At 41.7% G+C, this 16,036-nt stretch overlaps 1 protein-coding gene across 1 annotated transcript in view; it reads right to left on the bottom strand.

Moving 5' to 3' along the window:
* Positions 1-7,121, bottom strand: part of LOC139473671 (uncharacterized) — a 48,252-nt gene extending 41,131 nt beyond the window's left edge. The window contains exon 1 of the mRNA XM_071256366.1: positions 7,021-7,121. The gene's annotated coding sequence lies outside the window, so the exon portion shown is untranslated. The remainder of the gene's footprint in view (positions 1-7,020) is intronic.
* Between the last annotated feature and the right edge of the window lie 8,915 nt (positions 7,122-16,036).

Here is a 16,036-nt window from a genome sequence, read left to right as displayed (position 1 = left end):
ATTAAACCAACAATATCCTATGTGTCATATATGCTGTATTACACCAACAAAATCCCATATATTATGTATGCTGTATTAACCGTCAATATCCCATGTATGCTGTACTACAGCCTAAATATTCCATGTTTCATCTATGCTGTGCTACATCCACAATATCCCATGTGTCATATATGCTGTACTACACTCACAATATTCCATGCATCGTATTTGTGTCTTTTATACTGTATTACATATAAAATTTCCCATATGTCATATACGATGCTGTATTAACCGACAATATCCCATGTGTCAAATATTCTGTATTAACCCTCAATATCCCCTGTGCCATGTATACTGTATTAACCCCCGTGTCCCATATGTCATGTATGCTGAAGTACATCCACAACATTCCATGTATCATATATGCTGTATTACACCCTCAGTAACCCAATGAACAACATATCGTAAGATGGCAGAGATATCCTTCACTTAGGGACAAAACGGCAATACAACTCACTGCACACAGGTAGCTTTGATAGAAAATCTATTCTATCGTTTTTAGAGAGCTATAAACGGCCATACATGAACGCATACTTGAAGCGATCCTTTGTTCACATTTTTGTGATACAGACATGTAATAAACCCTCTTTCCTCCGCCATCCCCCACCCCCTTGTGACTCAATCTCTTCTACAATGAATATCACTTCCTGATTTGCCCACCATGATTCACTATATTTTCCATGAACTGGTATGAAAAAGTGTCACGTTTAACTCCCTGTCTGTTGACAGAGCTGTGTCTGCAAATACAATCTTGTCTAAATGCATAAGGATTTGTTGGAATCACCATCCAGAAATATGTGTGCACGTAAATACAACACGCCGACGACAGAGAATTATCAGTCTCTATCATCTGCAGAAACAGATACCATTGGGCGTAAAAGGCAAAACAGAAAACAACTCCGAAATCACGCTTCATCAATCCGGACGATTTATTCGCAGGCGTCCTTTTTATGTAATGTAGATGGGGGCACGGGTGGCCTAAACGTCTAAGGCGCCTCAATTCATGTTCAAAGTTCCGTCCCTTGGGCACGCCTGGAACCTATGATCATGGGTTCGAATTCCGGTTGGACCCGAATATGTTAATAGGTTCGTCAGCACCATACCCGTGCTCGTCGCCATGTTTTCACCAAGACGGTAAACGTTTGAGACCTGCACCACTTCGGGGTTTCCTCTCACATTAAGCTGATACGCCGTGACATAACTGGAATAATGTTCAAACCGACGTTAAACACAATTCACCCACCCATGCAGATGGCATTTCACCTATTTAATATTTACCGATATTGTGGATTATTAACATTAATGTGTCTAAAACTTCTGTTGAGTTGATAGCACCCATGCCGGATAACCGGTACACTGAATTCGGTCTTCAAGCTTCAATACCCTCAATACATTCCAGGAATTTGGCTCAGTAGATGGCGACTGAACTCAAGAGTCTTAAAGCTCATAACAACAATAGTTATACCAGTGAATTACGTTTCCCCAAGGTTCCTTTTCATAACGCACAATCCATGGAGGATTACGATTTTTCGAAAAGTATCAATCATTTCAAGCAAAATTCAAATCATCTCTTACATATATGGTAGTTAGTTTAATAAACACCTCATCATACAGCAATATACCAAATAATGATGTTTGGGCGTGTAATAGATGATAGATGAGGATGTCACAGCTTTAGTAAACTTATAATTCTCACGATGTTTTTATTTCCCAAACATACCTAAACTCGAACCAACCCGACTTCCGAAACATTCCGTCGTGTATGACAATAGTAAACCAGAGGATAATATGCCATTTATCTTAAATTTAAATTTATCTGATCGAACTACCCAGCTTCGTGTCTAAACAAGGGTTAAGTAAGTCGTAAAAGAAATATTCCTTAAATAAAGGGGGGACATGTGCTCGCACTATTTGAATTTGCTATTTCTGATCGGAATATTTAATGGATAACTGATATCACAACTTTAAAAGGTCCCTTCTATTAGTCAAGTCAGAAGAATGGCATTGTACGTTAGGCCAGTGGTCCAAATACAAGTTAAAGGTCATATTACATTTACTGGACAATAAACGCAACGCATATTTTGAGATTTCCCTTTTCTCAGCAACATAATATTACATATGCACACAGTTGTGCTGTGTTTGTACATCATGATACTCAAGTAGTGAGAGACATTTTCTTACTTTAAATGAGGAGTGACTATAAAATATTGTTCATTGTTTATTTTTTAAGCCCAGTAGTACCTGGCCACGTATACTTGTATGATCATGTATATCATGATGGTGAGGTGAGGTGAGGTGAAATTGGGTTTAACTTCGCGACCAAGATTATTGCATATATATAGCGACGTGCATGTACGTGTGTGTGTTTGTGTGGCTGCTTGTACTAGTCCGGACTGATGCTGATTTATAGTGCTAGCTCACTGAGAAACCATGCCGCAGTTTAACATGAATACCCCACTCAGACACAGTATCCTGACTCCGAGCCGACCAGTCCTTGTTTTAGCCCTTTAATGCCGAGCGCCAGACAGGGTAACAACAAGTACCATCTTTTAACGTCTTTTGGTATATCATGATGGAGTGTCATGTGAAATTAAAATGGATTTAACGCCGCTCTGAACAGAATGTCAATTATATCAGTTCCGGAACTCTGTTTGAATCATGTGTCCTCGAAGCGTACGTATTTGCCAGAACCTGTCACCTGGCGGACACACATGGGACTGCTTCGTGTTTGTCTTAATGTAACCAATACATCAAGCCATGGTCTGTCCATCAAGACGAAAACCGACGAGCACAGACGAATGAGAGCTCAGTTTACATTCACGAACAGTGATGATTCTAGTGCAACATCCTTACGGCCATCTACTCTTAAAATAGATTTATTATGATTTTTTTTAAACAAAACTTATTGATTATTCATTGATCTTGTGTGGTCATTGACTGACACGTAACAATTTCTGTGTTAACCTTTCGTTTCAGTTTGAAACAGTTTTCAGGGGTGACGGTATAATACACGCGGTCCATCTGTAGAAGAGTTAAAACAGATTATATAGTTCGCAGACATAAACTAAGCGGCAAAAGAAAGTATAGGTTGGCAATTCGTAATTTTCCTAAAAACATCGGTAAAAGTGGGTATTGGGAATATACCCAGGAACATGTACCAAAAAACACCTCACACGAACGCGCCACCTTTGACGGCGCTCATGAGGTGACAAAACAGGTTTCCCGCCTATGGCATAAACTGCACGTGCATGTTAGCTGTATAAATGCGTTTGTCTGCAGGGTATTACCACAGTGACGAAAGCACACAAAAGAAATGCCACGACTGTCACAGGAGCAGAGAGAGAGAGAGAGAGAAAGAGAGAGAGAGAGAGAGAGAGAGAGAGAGAGAGATCGGTATGGCCGAAATGGGGGCAACACAGGTCCAAATTTCCAGAAGGTTTGGTTGTACACCATTGACAGTAGTCAGGCTGATTCAACGGAACAGGCAGACAGGGAGGACACAGGACAGGCCTAGAACCGGACGACCCCGAATGACAACACTATTGGAAGACGGTCAGATACGGCTCATTCACCTGCGAAACAGATTCGTAACGGCGACGGCGACGGCGACGGCAGCAACAGCGTTGGGAAATCCCATAAGCCGACGTTCAGTACTACGACGACTTCGTTCTAAGGAATAGTACTGACTGCTCAACATCGACGCCTGAGACTGCGATGGGCGAGGCAGGTTCGACGCTGGCAAGTGAGAAATTGGTGTCGAGTGCTGTTTACTGATGAAAGGCGGTTTAACTTGTTTCGAAATGACGGCAGAGAACGAGTTTATCGACGCAGAGGGGAACGTTTGGCTCCGGTGTGTATTCGAGAGGTCCTTCTATTCGCTGGGGGAGGTGTCATGGTGTGGAGCGGTATTTGTATAGATCATGCGGCGTATCACAGCATGCATTGAGGTAGCTGGAGGTCATACACGCTATTGATGTCAACTGTGTTGACAATGAACTTGTAGTATGTCTGACAATTTTTTGGTGACATTACAGACGACTTTTGAAAATGAAATTTCTTACCCCACCATTGTTTACCTTGAGCTTACATTACCTGTGATTGCACAATTTCATTCAAACTGTGGTTGATCAATCATGTGTTAACCCTCCCTAGATTATATTTTAATTCACAACAAAACCTCTTGTTATTTTTTTATCGATCATGGAATTCGACCTATATTTTCTTTCGCCGCCCAGTTTATTAATCATGATTTGCGAGAATACGCGCCTTATATTTCCCAGGTCTATGTGAGGAAAAGCATCATGGTAAACAAGTTCCCATGACCCTGATAACGAGCATTGTGATGACCTTCCATGAGTTTACCACCCTTTTTCATATTTTGTCATAAGGGATTATTTGTAGTAAAACCTAGTACCTTGTCCCCTTTATGAAACAACGTACATGCATGCATGCCTTATACAGGCAGAGCAAACGGTGATGTTTGTATTGATTTAGACCTTCAGCCTTCGACAAGCTAAATGTCAACATCAACTCTGTAATGTGTACTGACGGTGTCGTAAACAAAGGAAGTCCACCCATGGTAATATGAGTTGTTGGGTGAGGTGTAAATATAACAGAAAGAGGTCAATGATGCGTCTTTGGTGCTGCTCGCAAAGAGGAAGCTTGTCTGTGTGAACATGATGCCACTTGCAATCTGTGGTTTTATGCTGTGCTACATAATATATTTATTGCTATGTGTAACTATGATGTATGTGCAAATATAGCGACAAAACCCTTTCCATATCCAACAGAAATTTCTGCATAAAGCAGAGTCGATCGTACGACTAAATTGTGAGCATGTGACAATGAATCAGATATTTTGCAAACCTTTTCATGTTTTTAATCAAGGTGCACAATTGGTGTGATGCACTTCGCGAGGTAAAACACGTTATATTACAATAACAATCTTTATTATCGATGAGATCGACTTGACTGGGCGCCGCCATTTTGTTTGAAAAGCAATTGCAAGTGATATGAAAGGTGGTACCTGATTGGTCAGCAGGAGGGACATAGAAGGGACACAACTCATAGTAGCCACTGGCGGCGCTAAGATTGAGCCTGGAAATTGAGGGCAAGGGTGGAAACTGGACTTGGAAGAGAAACCCCCTTGCCTCGGGAAGATGACCTTATTCAGTAAGGTCAAGTAGTGTCTTACAGTAATGTTTAGTGCTCGGATAACCCCTAAGCCATATTGGAGGGAACAATGAATATAATAGAAAATCACACAAATGTGGTAATTGAAAAAACGAAAGTCATTACAGAACAGCATCTTGAATCTAAACGATGTTGTTAACACTAAGCCCGGAGGCATGTGACAAATTGTCAAGTTTACATCGTCGTAAACGGTAGATCGAGTTACTAGAGTGACTGAGGTTTCACCCTACATCAAAAGAAAATCGTGAAAACCATTTTTATAATCATTAACCATTTCCGCTGTATGATTCCGACCATATCATATACATGGTCCATGAATCAGGATACCCTCATCGTTTCGCAAACACCTGGTATCATCACGATTTCACAGTGATTCATAGACCTATGCTTATGATATGGTCGGTATCGTATATTGGACACTGCTTTTAGAAGAGATTGCTTATGATTTTTTATTCAACTGATATTCGTCAATGGCAACTCTGCTTTCTCTGTATAAATGGCACACAGGTTGTTACATCACTCTGAGATTCCATAATTGAAGTTATAATTGGGTTCGAGTGCTGGATTCGATTTTTATCAGCATCAATGTGGTGTTTTACAAAAGTGGTACACGTTATCTGGGAAGCTTTTACGTTTCCAACCAAAACTGAGCTGTCGTTATTTAACTGTAGCGGGCATAACAAATATAGTTCCCTGTTTGGAATTCGAACGACGTACCTTCTACGAAAGTTTTGTCCGTGTCATGTCGAGGTAAGGATGTTATATGTGGGATGACTCCACGCCCTGCTACATACTTCCCCGTCAACACAAAGACACGTCCCTAGCCGTACAGGAGGTTACTGAGACTTATTGGCCTCAAATTTGACAAAAACGTGCTCAGACCAATGTTGGCCCCAACGTGGCGGCCATAAAATGTCCGAGTCCCATGATGGGATTCGAATCACGGACGACTTGTCAACAAAAGAGGTTAACCCTGTCCGCAAGCTAACAAGGAAAGGATGTCAGGTGTTGGATGTTACATAATTGATAAAAGCCTACCTAGCTTACATATCTGGCACACTACACATCACGAATACAACATGTGAGGTGAGGCGAAATGGGGTTTAACGTCGTGTCCAAGATTATTGCATTTATATAGCGACGTGCATATGCATGTACGTGTGTGTGTTTGTGTGGCTGCTTGTACTAGTCCGGACAGATGCCAATTTATAGTGCTAGCTCACTGAGATACCATGCCGCAGTTTAACATGAATACCCCACTCAGACACAGTATACTGACTCCGAGCCGACCAGTCCTTGTTTTAGCCCCTTAATGCCGAGCGCCAGACAGGGTAACAACACGTACCATCTTTTAACGTCTTTTGGTATGACGCGGTCGGGGATCGAGCCCCGGACCTTCCGCTCTCCGGGCGATCGCTCTACCGCTACACCACGGAGGCTGGTCCACTAATACAACAGCTAGATGGAGCAAAGTATCTTTTTTGACTCATCTATGCTTGGTTACAAATGACATCCTTTCTTTCCCTACGTTACACCATGCAAATATATAAAAACGATAAAACCTTTTCCATTGTTCGATTCAAACTATATCATGAGCAATTTGTGTACAAATAATTATTAAAAGGTGATGATTCCAGGTGTTCGCGAAAAGGTGAACGTATCCCGCCCAACCGATGGCGCCGATGACAAACGAAAGTCATGCAACAATCGATGAAACAATTTCAGTCATGATTTCTATTTCCCCTGAGAAATAACACATAACTTTACATATACAAGGATGTCACTTACTTTGCAAAATAGTTGTTCAGCCGCTGAGTGAAACGATTTTGAATCCCGCAAGTGGAAAAATGATCCCTCTTTGTACGTTTGCACCACTGTCATAACACAAAGACCTCTATATGTGTGCAGAAATACAGTGAGACAACTATTTGTTAACCCCGATTGTATATTATTACTTCCTGGTCCCACCGGGAGGACCAATGAGGTCATGTTCAGCTCATAGTTGTGTGTACTACGTGCAATATGTGACTTCAGGCGTATCGTCTCGGGTCCCGTTGTCATGGGGTTGTATCAGATTGCAGGCTTCATGTACCTCCTACACCATGGTATCAAATATATCACATCAACAAGCATATTGTTGTCTGAGCATTGGGGATTAAGTGCTATGATATATGGCTGTATTATGCTGATTTAAGATACGAGCGTGCGCATTCATGTGGATACGAGGGATGGGTGAAGATTTCTGGGCATGTTCAACGTAATCAACTCCTGGGTCTACATACTTCTGCCAAGTGGCTAATGATGCTTGACTGCCTGGATCTCACCGGTGTGGAAGGCTTCTTCCTGATGGTATAAACAGTCCTCCACAGCAGACCTGGCGTCATCAACATTTACATAATGCTTGTCAGACAGGTCTTCCTTCAGGAACCGCCTCCGTGGTCTAGTGGTAGAGCGGAAGGTCCGGGGTTCGATCCGCGGCCGTGTCATACCAAAAGACGGGAAAGATGGTACTTGTTGTTATTCAGTCTGGCGCTCGACATCACGTCTGATCTTGATTGAGAAGCTTGGATGCCTGCTTGCTAAACTTTTGTAATACCCAGATCATTTCCCAAAATGTCATCAACTCTCTCATGAGACACTGCTGTTGCATAAGGCAATTTGACGTGTACTGAGTCGGCAATCATCCATACGTATTTCATGATACTCATATTGTATCAAAATATTCCTTAGTCGTGAATTAGATCCTGGTTAATATTCAAAAGGTAATATTTGTTCCCCTCTTGAACTCATTAACAGTGGCAAAAGAAGAGTGGTATCCCCTAGATGACGTCATGTTCGCATGGATGACTGTTGAAGTAAGGCCTTTCAATTTTTGTCCATTTTCGTCAACAGCGTACCTAGTCATTTTGAAGCTTCAAGAAATATGCTACCCGGTTGTATATTTGGTTCACCTGCAGCCTGTAAACATGGGAAGTTTGGCACATAATACCGACAAACTGTTAAATGAGAGCCATACATCCTTCAAAGTTAGGTTCTGATTTTTTCAGCCAACCCTCATATATAGCTTGAACTGTGCGTCCTCAATCATTACGAAACACATGCAGGTATAATAAATCCTGCAGTTAGGGTGCTGAATAATTGTGAATTTCACCAACATATTAAACGTCTGAGATCTGCATCACTTCTCACTGTACTCCATCATTAAACTCACTCTCTGCTATATAACTGAAATACTGACAAGTGTGCGCTCGCTCGCTCGCTCGCTCACTCACTCACGCACGCACGCACGCACGCACGCACGCACGCACGCACGCACGCACGCACTCACTCTAGACAGACATACCCAAACTGCAACGGGACATGCACTTCAAGAAATACCACTTGACGTATTAGCGTTATAATTGCAACAAATGCTATTCTTTTGAAAATATGTGGACCCATACAAAAACCCAATGATATTGAAATGTTATCACGTTTTATCAGAACGTTTTATCAGAACTGGTTTTATTCATAATCATAAACCATCTTAATCTATGAACGTTCAATCAATCCTTTAGCTTATTCTTCATTAAGGAAATCAGTCAGAGTACATACATGAAAGTGCTTGTGTGATGCACAAGTTGACCATTGGAAAAATCTGACTATGTGAGATTTCCTCTCAAAATAGTTTAACAAATCTCGGTTGGTTTGCTTGTTTGTATGTTGTTACTGGATGTGTCTGTTTTGATGATAGCTATAAAACATAAACTATCACAGTAATCTAACACATATAGTAGATGGTACAGTTATTGATAAATTAGTAACACGATGAAGTACAGCATTCTTGACACAATTCTGCTTAACTGGCACTGTGTGCACCCAACTCACAACAGAGGCATGGTCTCTGGTATATTTTAAAGATAAGCTAAATAAAACAAAATCTGAGTTAACCTGCTACATAAAAGCAGGGAAAGAATTGTATTCTCCCGTTTAGACTGCTCGCCCATTTGGTCCCTCCTGTGTCAAACATTGCAAGTTTTGTTGACTTCTGTAATTCGAGCAGGGGCCTCATAAATGCGGGGAGACAAATATTAAAGTAGGATTCGACTTCCTAAACATCCGACCTTCTGTACCGTCTGCATTAATATATAAACTTACAAAGACTGTACATTATGTTGAGGGGAATGTCCGAGTAACTCTCCATTCCTTAAAGGTAATGGAGCAGAGGCCCCGCAGGGGCCGAGGCCCATTAGTTTTAAGGAATGGAGAGTTTCGAGGATTTTCCCCTACTTAAAATTCATCCCTACTTTTACACTTTGACAAAATATTCTGTAGTTGAAAATATTTGAAAAATTCAAATGCTGCTTCAAGATAATGTACAGTTGACAAGCAACTCTCCATCCCTGAAAAATAATGGAGTGTTCAAACAATAGAATGACGTCACAGATATGTTTTAACCTTCCCTTCTAAAGAGACGCATATGCTTCATGTCACTTGGCGGTTGTTGATATGCACCTACTGAACCGCACTCGTTGTGAATACAACTCTTTCTGTAGTCTGTCACGATCATTACGTCTAATACTTGTACGAATATACAATCACAAAATACGTTACAGGTCACCCGATTCAGTCATTACAGGTTAACTGTAGTAAATATTCAGATTTTGACACTGATGAGCGTCGAAGCGCAAAGCGTGAGCCGCTGTGGGTGCAACTCTTGCTGGTGGTAGCCAATATTTAAACGATACCGGTTGAATACATTGATGTTTTTCAGTGTCTATATTATTTGTACCAAATATGTATGATTTGGGTATGATCAATATACGGTTAGCTATCTCGATTGTGATCACACACGCTCAAATATGATATCTTTAATACCAGCTTGCTCTCTAAAAGAGAAGGATAAGATAGGGGACCATCTGGAAGTGACGAATGTAAGTGTGAAGCTGTTGAATCATCTTTTACAAAAGTAAAGTCCTCGCAATATAATTAGGGAAAAGAGTCAATATAAACAATTCTGTATAGGATGCCTCGAGTGTAAAGCCACTCAAGTACCTTAATTTCAGAGCTGAAATGGGATGGGCATTGGCTGCAAGTGCTGAGAATGGGATGAACGTTATATTAATAGTATTATACTCTGGGATGTGTGATAGAGACTAGGGGGAGGTGGAATGACGTGAAATGGCGTCGCCGTGGGACGTCGATGGCGGAGGAAGAGCGACAGTGGTCGCGTTGTTTGACTGCAGTGTGTTGCTAAATGTCCTACGGTGATAAAACAGAAGGTGGTATTATGCAGAGGCTCACACAGAGTGGATTGTGTATGTTTGGGATAACTCCGCGGCGTAGGAGATAGTCGACATCGCTTTCTTAAGACAATTTCATGGGCTGCCGATTACGATGTAACTCAAAAAGTGTCCTTTATCAAAATATAAAGTACTGCTTTATCAAAGGATAAAGTACTGTCGTTTGTCTTGTTTGTCGTATAACGCGTACTCAGCAATAATCCGGGTAAGAAATGATCCCCAGCAACCTTTCCTTGTCGTAAGAGGCGACTCAGTGGTTAAGGTGGACTGGCTCAGTGATTTGGCTGATTGCGCGTACAGTACCCAGTACCATGATCAATCACTGGTTAGTCGGATCCAGACGGGATTTCACAGCCCGCGGTGATATAGCTGAAATGTTGATGAGTGTGGCGTAAATCAACACATAACAACATGTTTATATGTGCATGTCGGACACATAAGCACACATGGTTAAAGCATGTGAAATTTTTTTATTTGTGTAGGCAGTTATTCGTGATCGTAATGCAAAGTTATGTCCAGAATCACATAAACAATATGTTGAGAACTGTGACACCCCCCCCCCACACACACACACACACACACACACAACCCCACAACCCCACCCCACCCCCCTCACCATCCTGATCTGAGTCACCTCTTGGACGAACAGGGGGCATTCGGGGAAGGGTGCGATGGTCAATTTGGCTATATATGGTGAAATTTCTCTGTTTGTTTTTGAGATCCACACATGTACATTAACTACATGTCATTGAATCTTTCATTCATTTCGCACAAATGTGTCCTGCACATTCCTAAACAACATCCTTTAGAAGATACCTGAAGTTTTACTTTAAATGGAGTTCGTATCCATTATCGATGCAACACAGGATGTTTTGTAATGCTAGCCTTGTGAAGTCATGAAACCTCAAGTGGTATCGTTCTATGCCTCAGTAAGTATAAATGCGATGTAAATCTTAAGAGCAATGTGAGTGCGCGCAAACTACAAACAATATTGACCTCAATCACACAGAAGCCCATACAGGACATAGATGGATCCACATGGCTGCAGCCAACCTAAAGCCTGTTGTTAAACACTTCCCTGTTCGTGTTTTAAAGCTGTTCAGTTTACTCTCTGATTCAATGCACACATGCTGATGATTATACAATTTGTGCGTGTAAACATTATATGAGTATATACAATGCTATCATAGAGGAAGTGTTTGGTGTTGAAGAACGACATGGGCGGTGTTATTAAGATTGCAATAATAATAATAATAATAATAATAATAATGATAATAATAATGTGGGACATAATCTCAATGTCGGTGTTGATTTGTTGGTGGTGGTTCTGTACTGCTGGACGGTACAGAAATGAGTGTCAATCAAGCGAAGTGCCATATCAAGTTGGCCCAGACTCAGTTTTTCAAGGAGAGGCCTTCTGAACGACCACTGCATCCAGTTTATGTGCAGTGTGTTGAGAAGATCAGCAATCCTGCAGAGTCCTTCACTTGGATGAAGTCGTCTGGTCTGAAAAGTGAAACTGAAGCCTTTCCGTTTGCTGCTCAGGACCAGTCACTTACCACTCGAAACCGTCAATATGTGATTTTGCATCAAAATGTAAATATGAAATGTAGATTATGTAATGGTGAGGTGAGGTGAAATGGGGTTAAACGTCGCGTCCAAGATTATTGCACTTATATAGCGACGTGCATGCACGTGTATGTGTGTGGCTGCTTGTACTAGTCCGGACTGATGCCGATTTATACTGCTAGCTCACTGAGATACCATGCCGCAGTTTAACATGAATACCCGACTCAGACACAGTATTCTGACTCCGAGCCGACCAGTGCTTGTTTTAGCCCCTTAATGTCGAGTGCAAGACTGGATAACAACAAGTACCATCTTTTAACGTCTTTTGTTATGACGCGGTCGGGGATCGAACCCCGGACCTTCCGCTCTACGGGCGGATGCTCTACTACTAGACCACGGAGGCGGTCAGATTATGTAATGAATTGAATGAGACTGTCCAACACATTGTGAGTGGATGTCCAGCTTTGGCACAAACACAGTATCTTCAACGACATGATGGTGTAGCTCGATCATTTTATTACCGTCTTCGCCATGCTTGTGGTTTTGACACAGAGGTCCACCCATGGTACGACCCGGAATATGTGGAGGCCGTCATGGAAAATGATCAATACAAAATTATTTGGAATAGGCCCATTTACAGCCTCAGACGTATCCAGGCCAACAAACCAGATCTTGTCCTTTTTGATAAATCCAATGAAATAATTTATATCATTGAATTTTCTGTCCCCATTGACACTTACGTGATTGACAAGATTGAGGAAAAACATAGCAAATATGCGAACCTCGCTTTCGAAATGTCACACTTTTGCATCCCAAGTACCAAGTTGTCCGACTCCCCATTGTTCTCGGTGCCTTAGGTTTGGTACCTCTCAATCTGTTGACACATTGGGAGAGTACCCGGGTTTGTTACCAGGAATACAGCCCTTCTGACAATCTGGATAACGCAGAAGGCTGTAGTGTTGGGGAGTCTTCACATTCTCCGAAAAGTTCTGGGTGAGTTTGACTGGGCAGCGCTTCCTTGGAGACGTTCCATTCGCTGTTTGGGGTGCTTGTGGAGGGGACCTGAGCTGATGATGAGCCTAACCAGCCTGACTGTGCCAGGATCACCAGATTTATTTTAATCTGTAAATAATAATAATAATAATAATAATAATAATAATAATACAAATAATAATAAAAAGCTATTTATATTGCGCATATTTCCATGACACTCAGAGGCAGCTATAAACGCTATTATTACCCTAGTCACTGGATCAATGAGAACTCAAGAATCATTCTCATGTACACCCCACGCTGCCGGTTAGGCGCTAAAGGTTAACAACCACATTGCCATCTCATCCTACCGTGTACCTATTCACTGCTGGGTGAAACAAAGCCACTTGCCCAAGGAGACGGCACACGTATTATATGTGCTTAATATTAATAAATGTTCCCACTACGTAGCTTCACAAATGCACATGGTTTTACATTTCTGTTACCAATATCAAATGAATCTCTGGTTGATAGTGGTGAACCCTAGACTCATCCATGGTTACAAATCGCTCACCAAAATCAGCTGAGTCACGAGAGATGATGAACCATCGTCAGCGTTTCTGACGTGAGAAGTGTTGGAAGCCTACCTGCTGAAACCGTTTTGATACCCACATCATTCACCAACATGTTCTCAACTCTTGTAGAGGCAATTTAACGTGTGCTCATATTTCATCAACATTTTCCTTAGTCGTAGCAGTTGGATCTGGTATGCCATTCGAGGCTTTCTCTTCCCCTCTTGTTCTCCTATTAACAGCTGCAAAAGAAAGAGTATCAACTGTTGAAGCCCTCTCAGTTCCAGATCCTTGATGACAACGCAGTAGCCGGTTCTTTCCATTTTTGCATCAAAAGAGACTGCCTCGTCACTTTGATGCTTCCAGAAAATGCTACCTGGATGTGTATTTGTTTCTCATACAGCCTGTAAACATGGAAAGTGTTGCACCTAGTACAGTCAAACTGTTAAAGGTGTGATGTGCATCCTTCCTAGTTGGGGCCGACTATTTGTTATTCGGAAGTCTGATGCATAATTGATTTTCTGGAACAATTTAAGTACTTCGATAAAATCCAAGTACACACACACACACACCAAACACACACACACACACACACACACACACACACACACACACACACACACACACACACACACACCACACACACGCCAACGCCCCGCACCACATCCCACACACCACACCCCACACACACCCTACCCCATCCTCCCACCTCCATGTATATCAAATGGTCGGTCCCCTAGTCTCTCAGAATTACAGCCACCGCTCATATATAGCTTGACATGAGTGTTATAAACATTTACGATACACATGCGGGCGTAGTAATTCCTGCAATTAGGGTGCTACATCATTGTCAACATAACAGTAGGACATATATTGAAAACAACTGACATATTAGGTAAGAGTTTCGTTACGTCGCAATCGCAAGGTGTCAACGAGGCTTATTTGTAAAACGGTTGTTGAAACCAGATAAACCATAGGTTAATATCATGAGCAGCATCGTCCTCCGACGGGGCACGGTGACAAACAATCATTCATAGTCACCAAGTCTCGCCGCAGGCCTATCCATGAGGGCAGGGGACCTATTCTGACTCCTAGCCCAAAGGAATTCAGCGCAGTATTAACCCGTTCGATGGGGAGAAATTGTGCCATGAAATTTTCATAATTTTTGTTTGAATTACCGAATCCATACCTCCACGTGATGAAAACTCGGGGCTGAACTAATATATGCCCTGGGATCTGTATGAGAGACCTGATGTGAAATGGCGTCGCCGTGGAACGCAGATGGCGGAGGAAGAGCAACAGCTGTCGCATTGTTTGCCAGAGTCGTCGCCATTTTACACGCTTCTAGAGACAACATTTATCGACTGGTACATCTCTTCATATCGCGCGTATAAGATGCATGTGGGCTGTTATCGTACCCCTCTCAGCATAACACTATTAATTTGTTAAATGCCATTTTGTTGTTGTATATAAGTGTGAGCATTTTAATGTGTGTCTTATAAAAGGCTTAGAAGTTTGCTCATTGATTGCAAGTATATTTCCAATTGCAACTTAGTTCCTGTTTGTTGTATAATTCTTATTTTGTTAAGTAAAACATTCACAAATACATTTATATGTTTTTCATCAGTTTGTACACCTTTTACTTATTAGCATTACTGATAGTGTAATCCTTCCGGACATTGCTTCAATACATACAATGTATTTTTTTCTCTGATAGGAGGATTCGATTTTTTTTCACAGCATATTTTCAGGACATTCCCCCACGGGATATCAATATTGGCTACTGCATATTGCTATACGAAGTTATTCAGGCTGAAACTGTTTCAGTTTAACATCACTGCATATATCTGTGGTCCAGCTCTGTAACAGCCAGTGGTTGACACACCATACACTTATACACCCATCCTCAGTACATCCTGATCTGTCGAATACCTGGAACGAAGTTCGTCCGATCGGTCGATATTTAGAATATATAAATAAAAATAAAATAAGATTTATATTTTGTTAAATTGTCTTTGTGATTTTCTGTTAGTCTGCAATCTCGAACCAATCTGATCGAAAAAAAGAGAAAAGGAAATTCATCTGGGAAATCTGGTTCGTCGTAAACCTTTTAAAATTTCACTATGGTGGCATTCCCAAAATACAGAAACAAAAATATAAACGTGACTACATTTGGGGTTAGATGGCAAATTTCAAGACTCTTGTAACCTGTTTGCAGTGATGTTACCGATCGAGAGTGTAACGAAGGCTGGGAAGAAGCTTGCCTCCAGCACAGCGGCACACGGCTCCCTTCGGCCTCAGACAGTCCTCCGGCACTGGAGGACACGGCTCCCTTCGGCCTCAGACAGTCCTCCAGCTCTGGAGTACACGGCTCCCTTCGGCCTCAGACAGTCCTCCAGCTCTGGAGTA

Source organism: Haliotis cracherodii, unplaced genomic scaffold (assembly GCF_022045235.1).
Source record: "Haliotis cracherodii isolate W230 unplaced genomic scaffold, xgHalCrac1.p SCAF_3, whole genome shotgun sequence".
Lineage (NCBI taxonomy): Eukaryota > Metazoa > Mollusca > Gastropoda > Lepetellida > Haliotidae > Haliotis > Haliotis cracherodii.
This window is presented reverse-complemented; position numbering and strand designations above follow the sequence as displayed.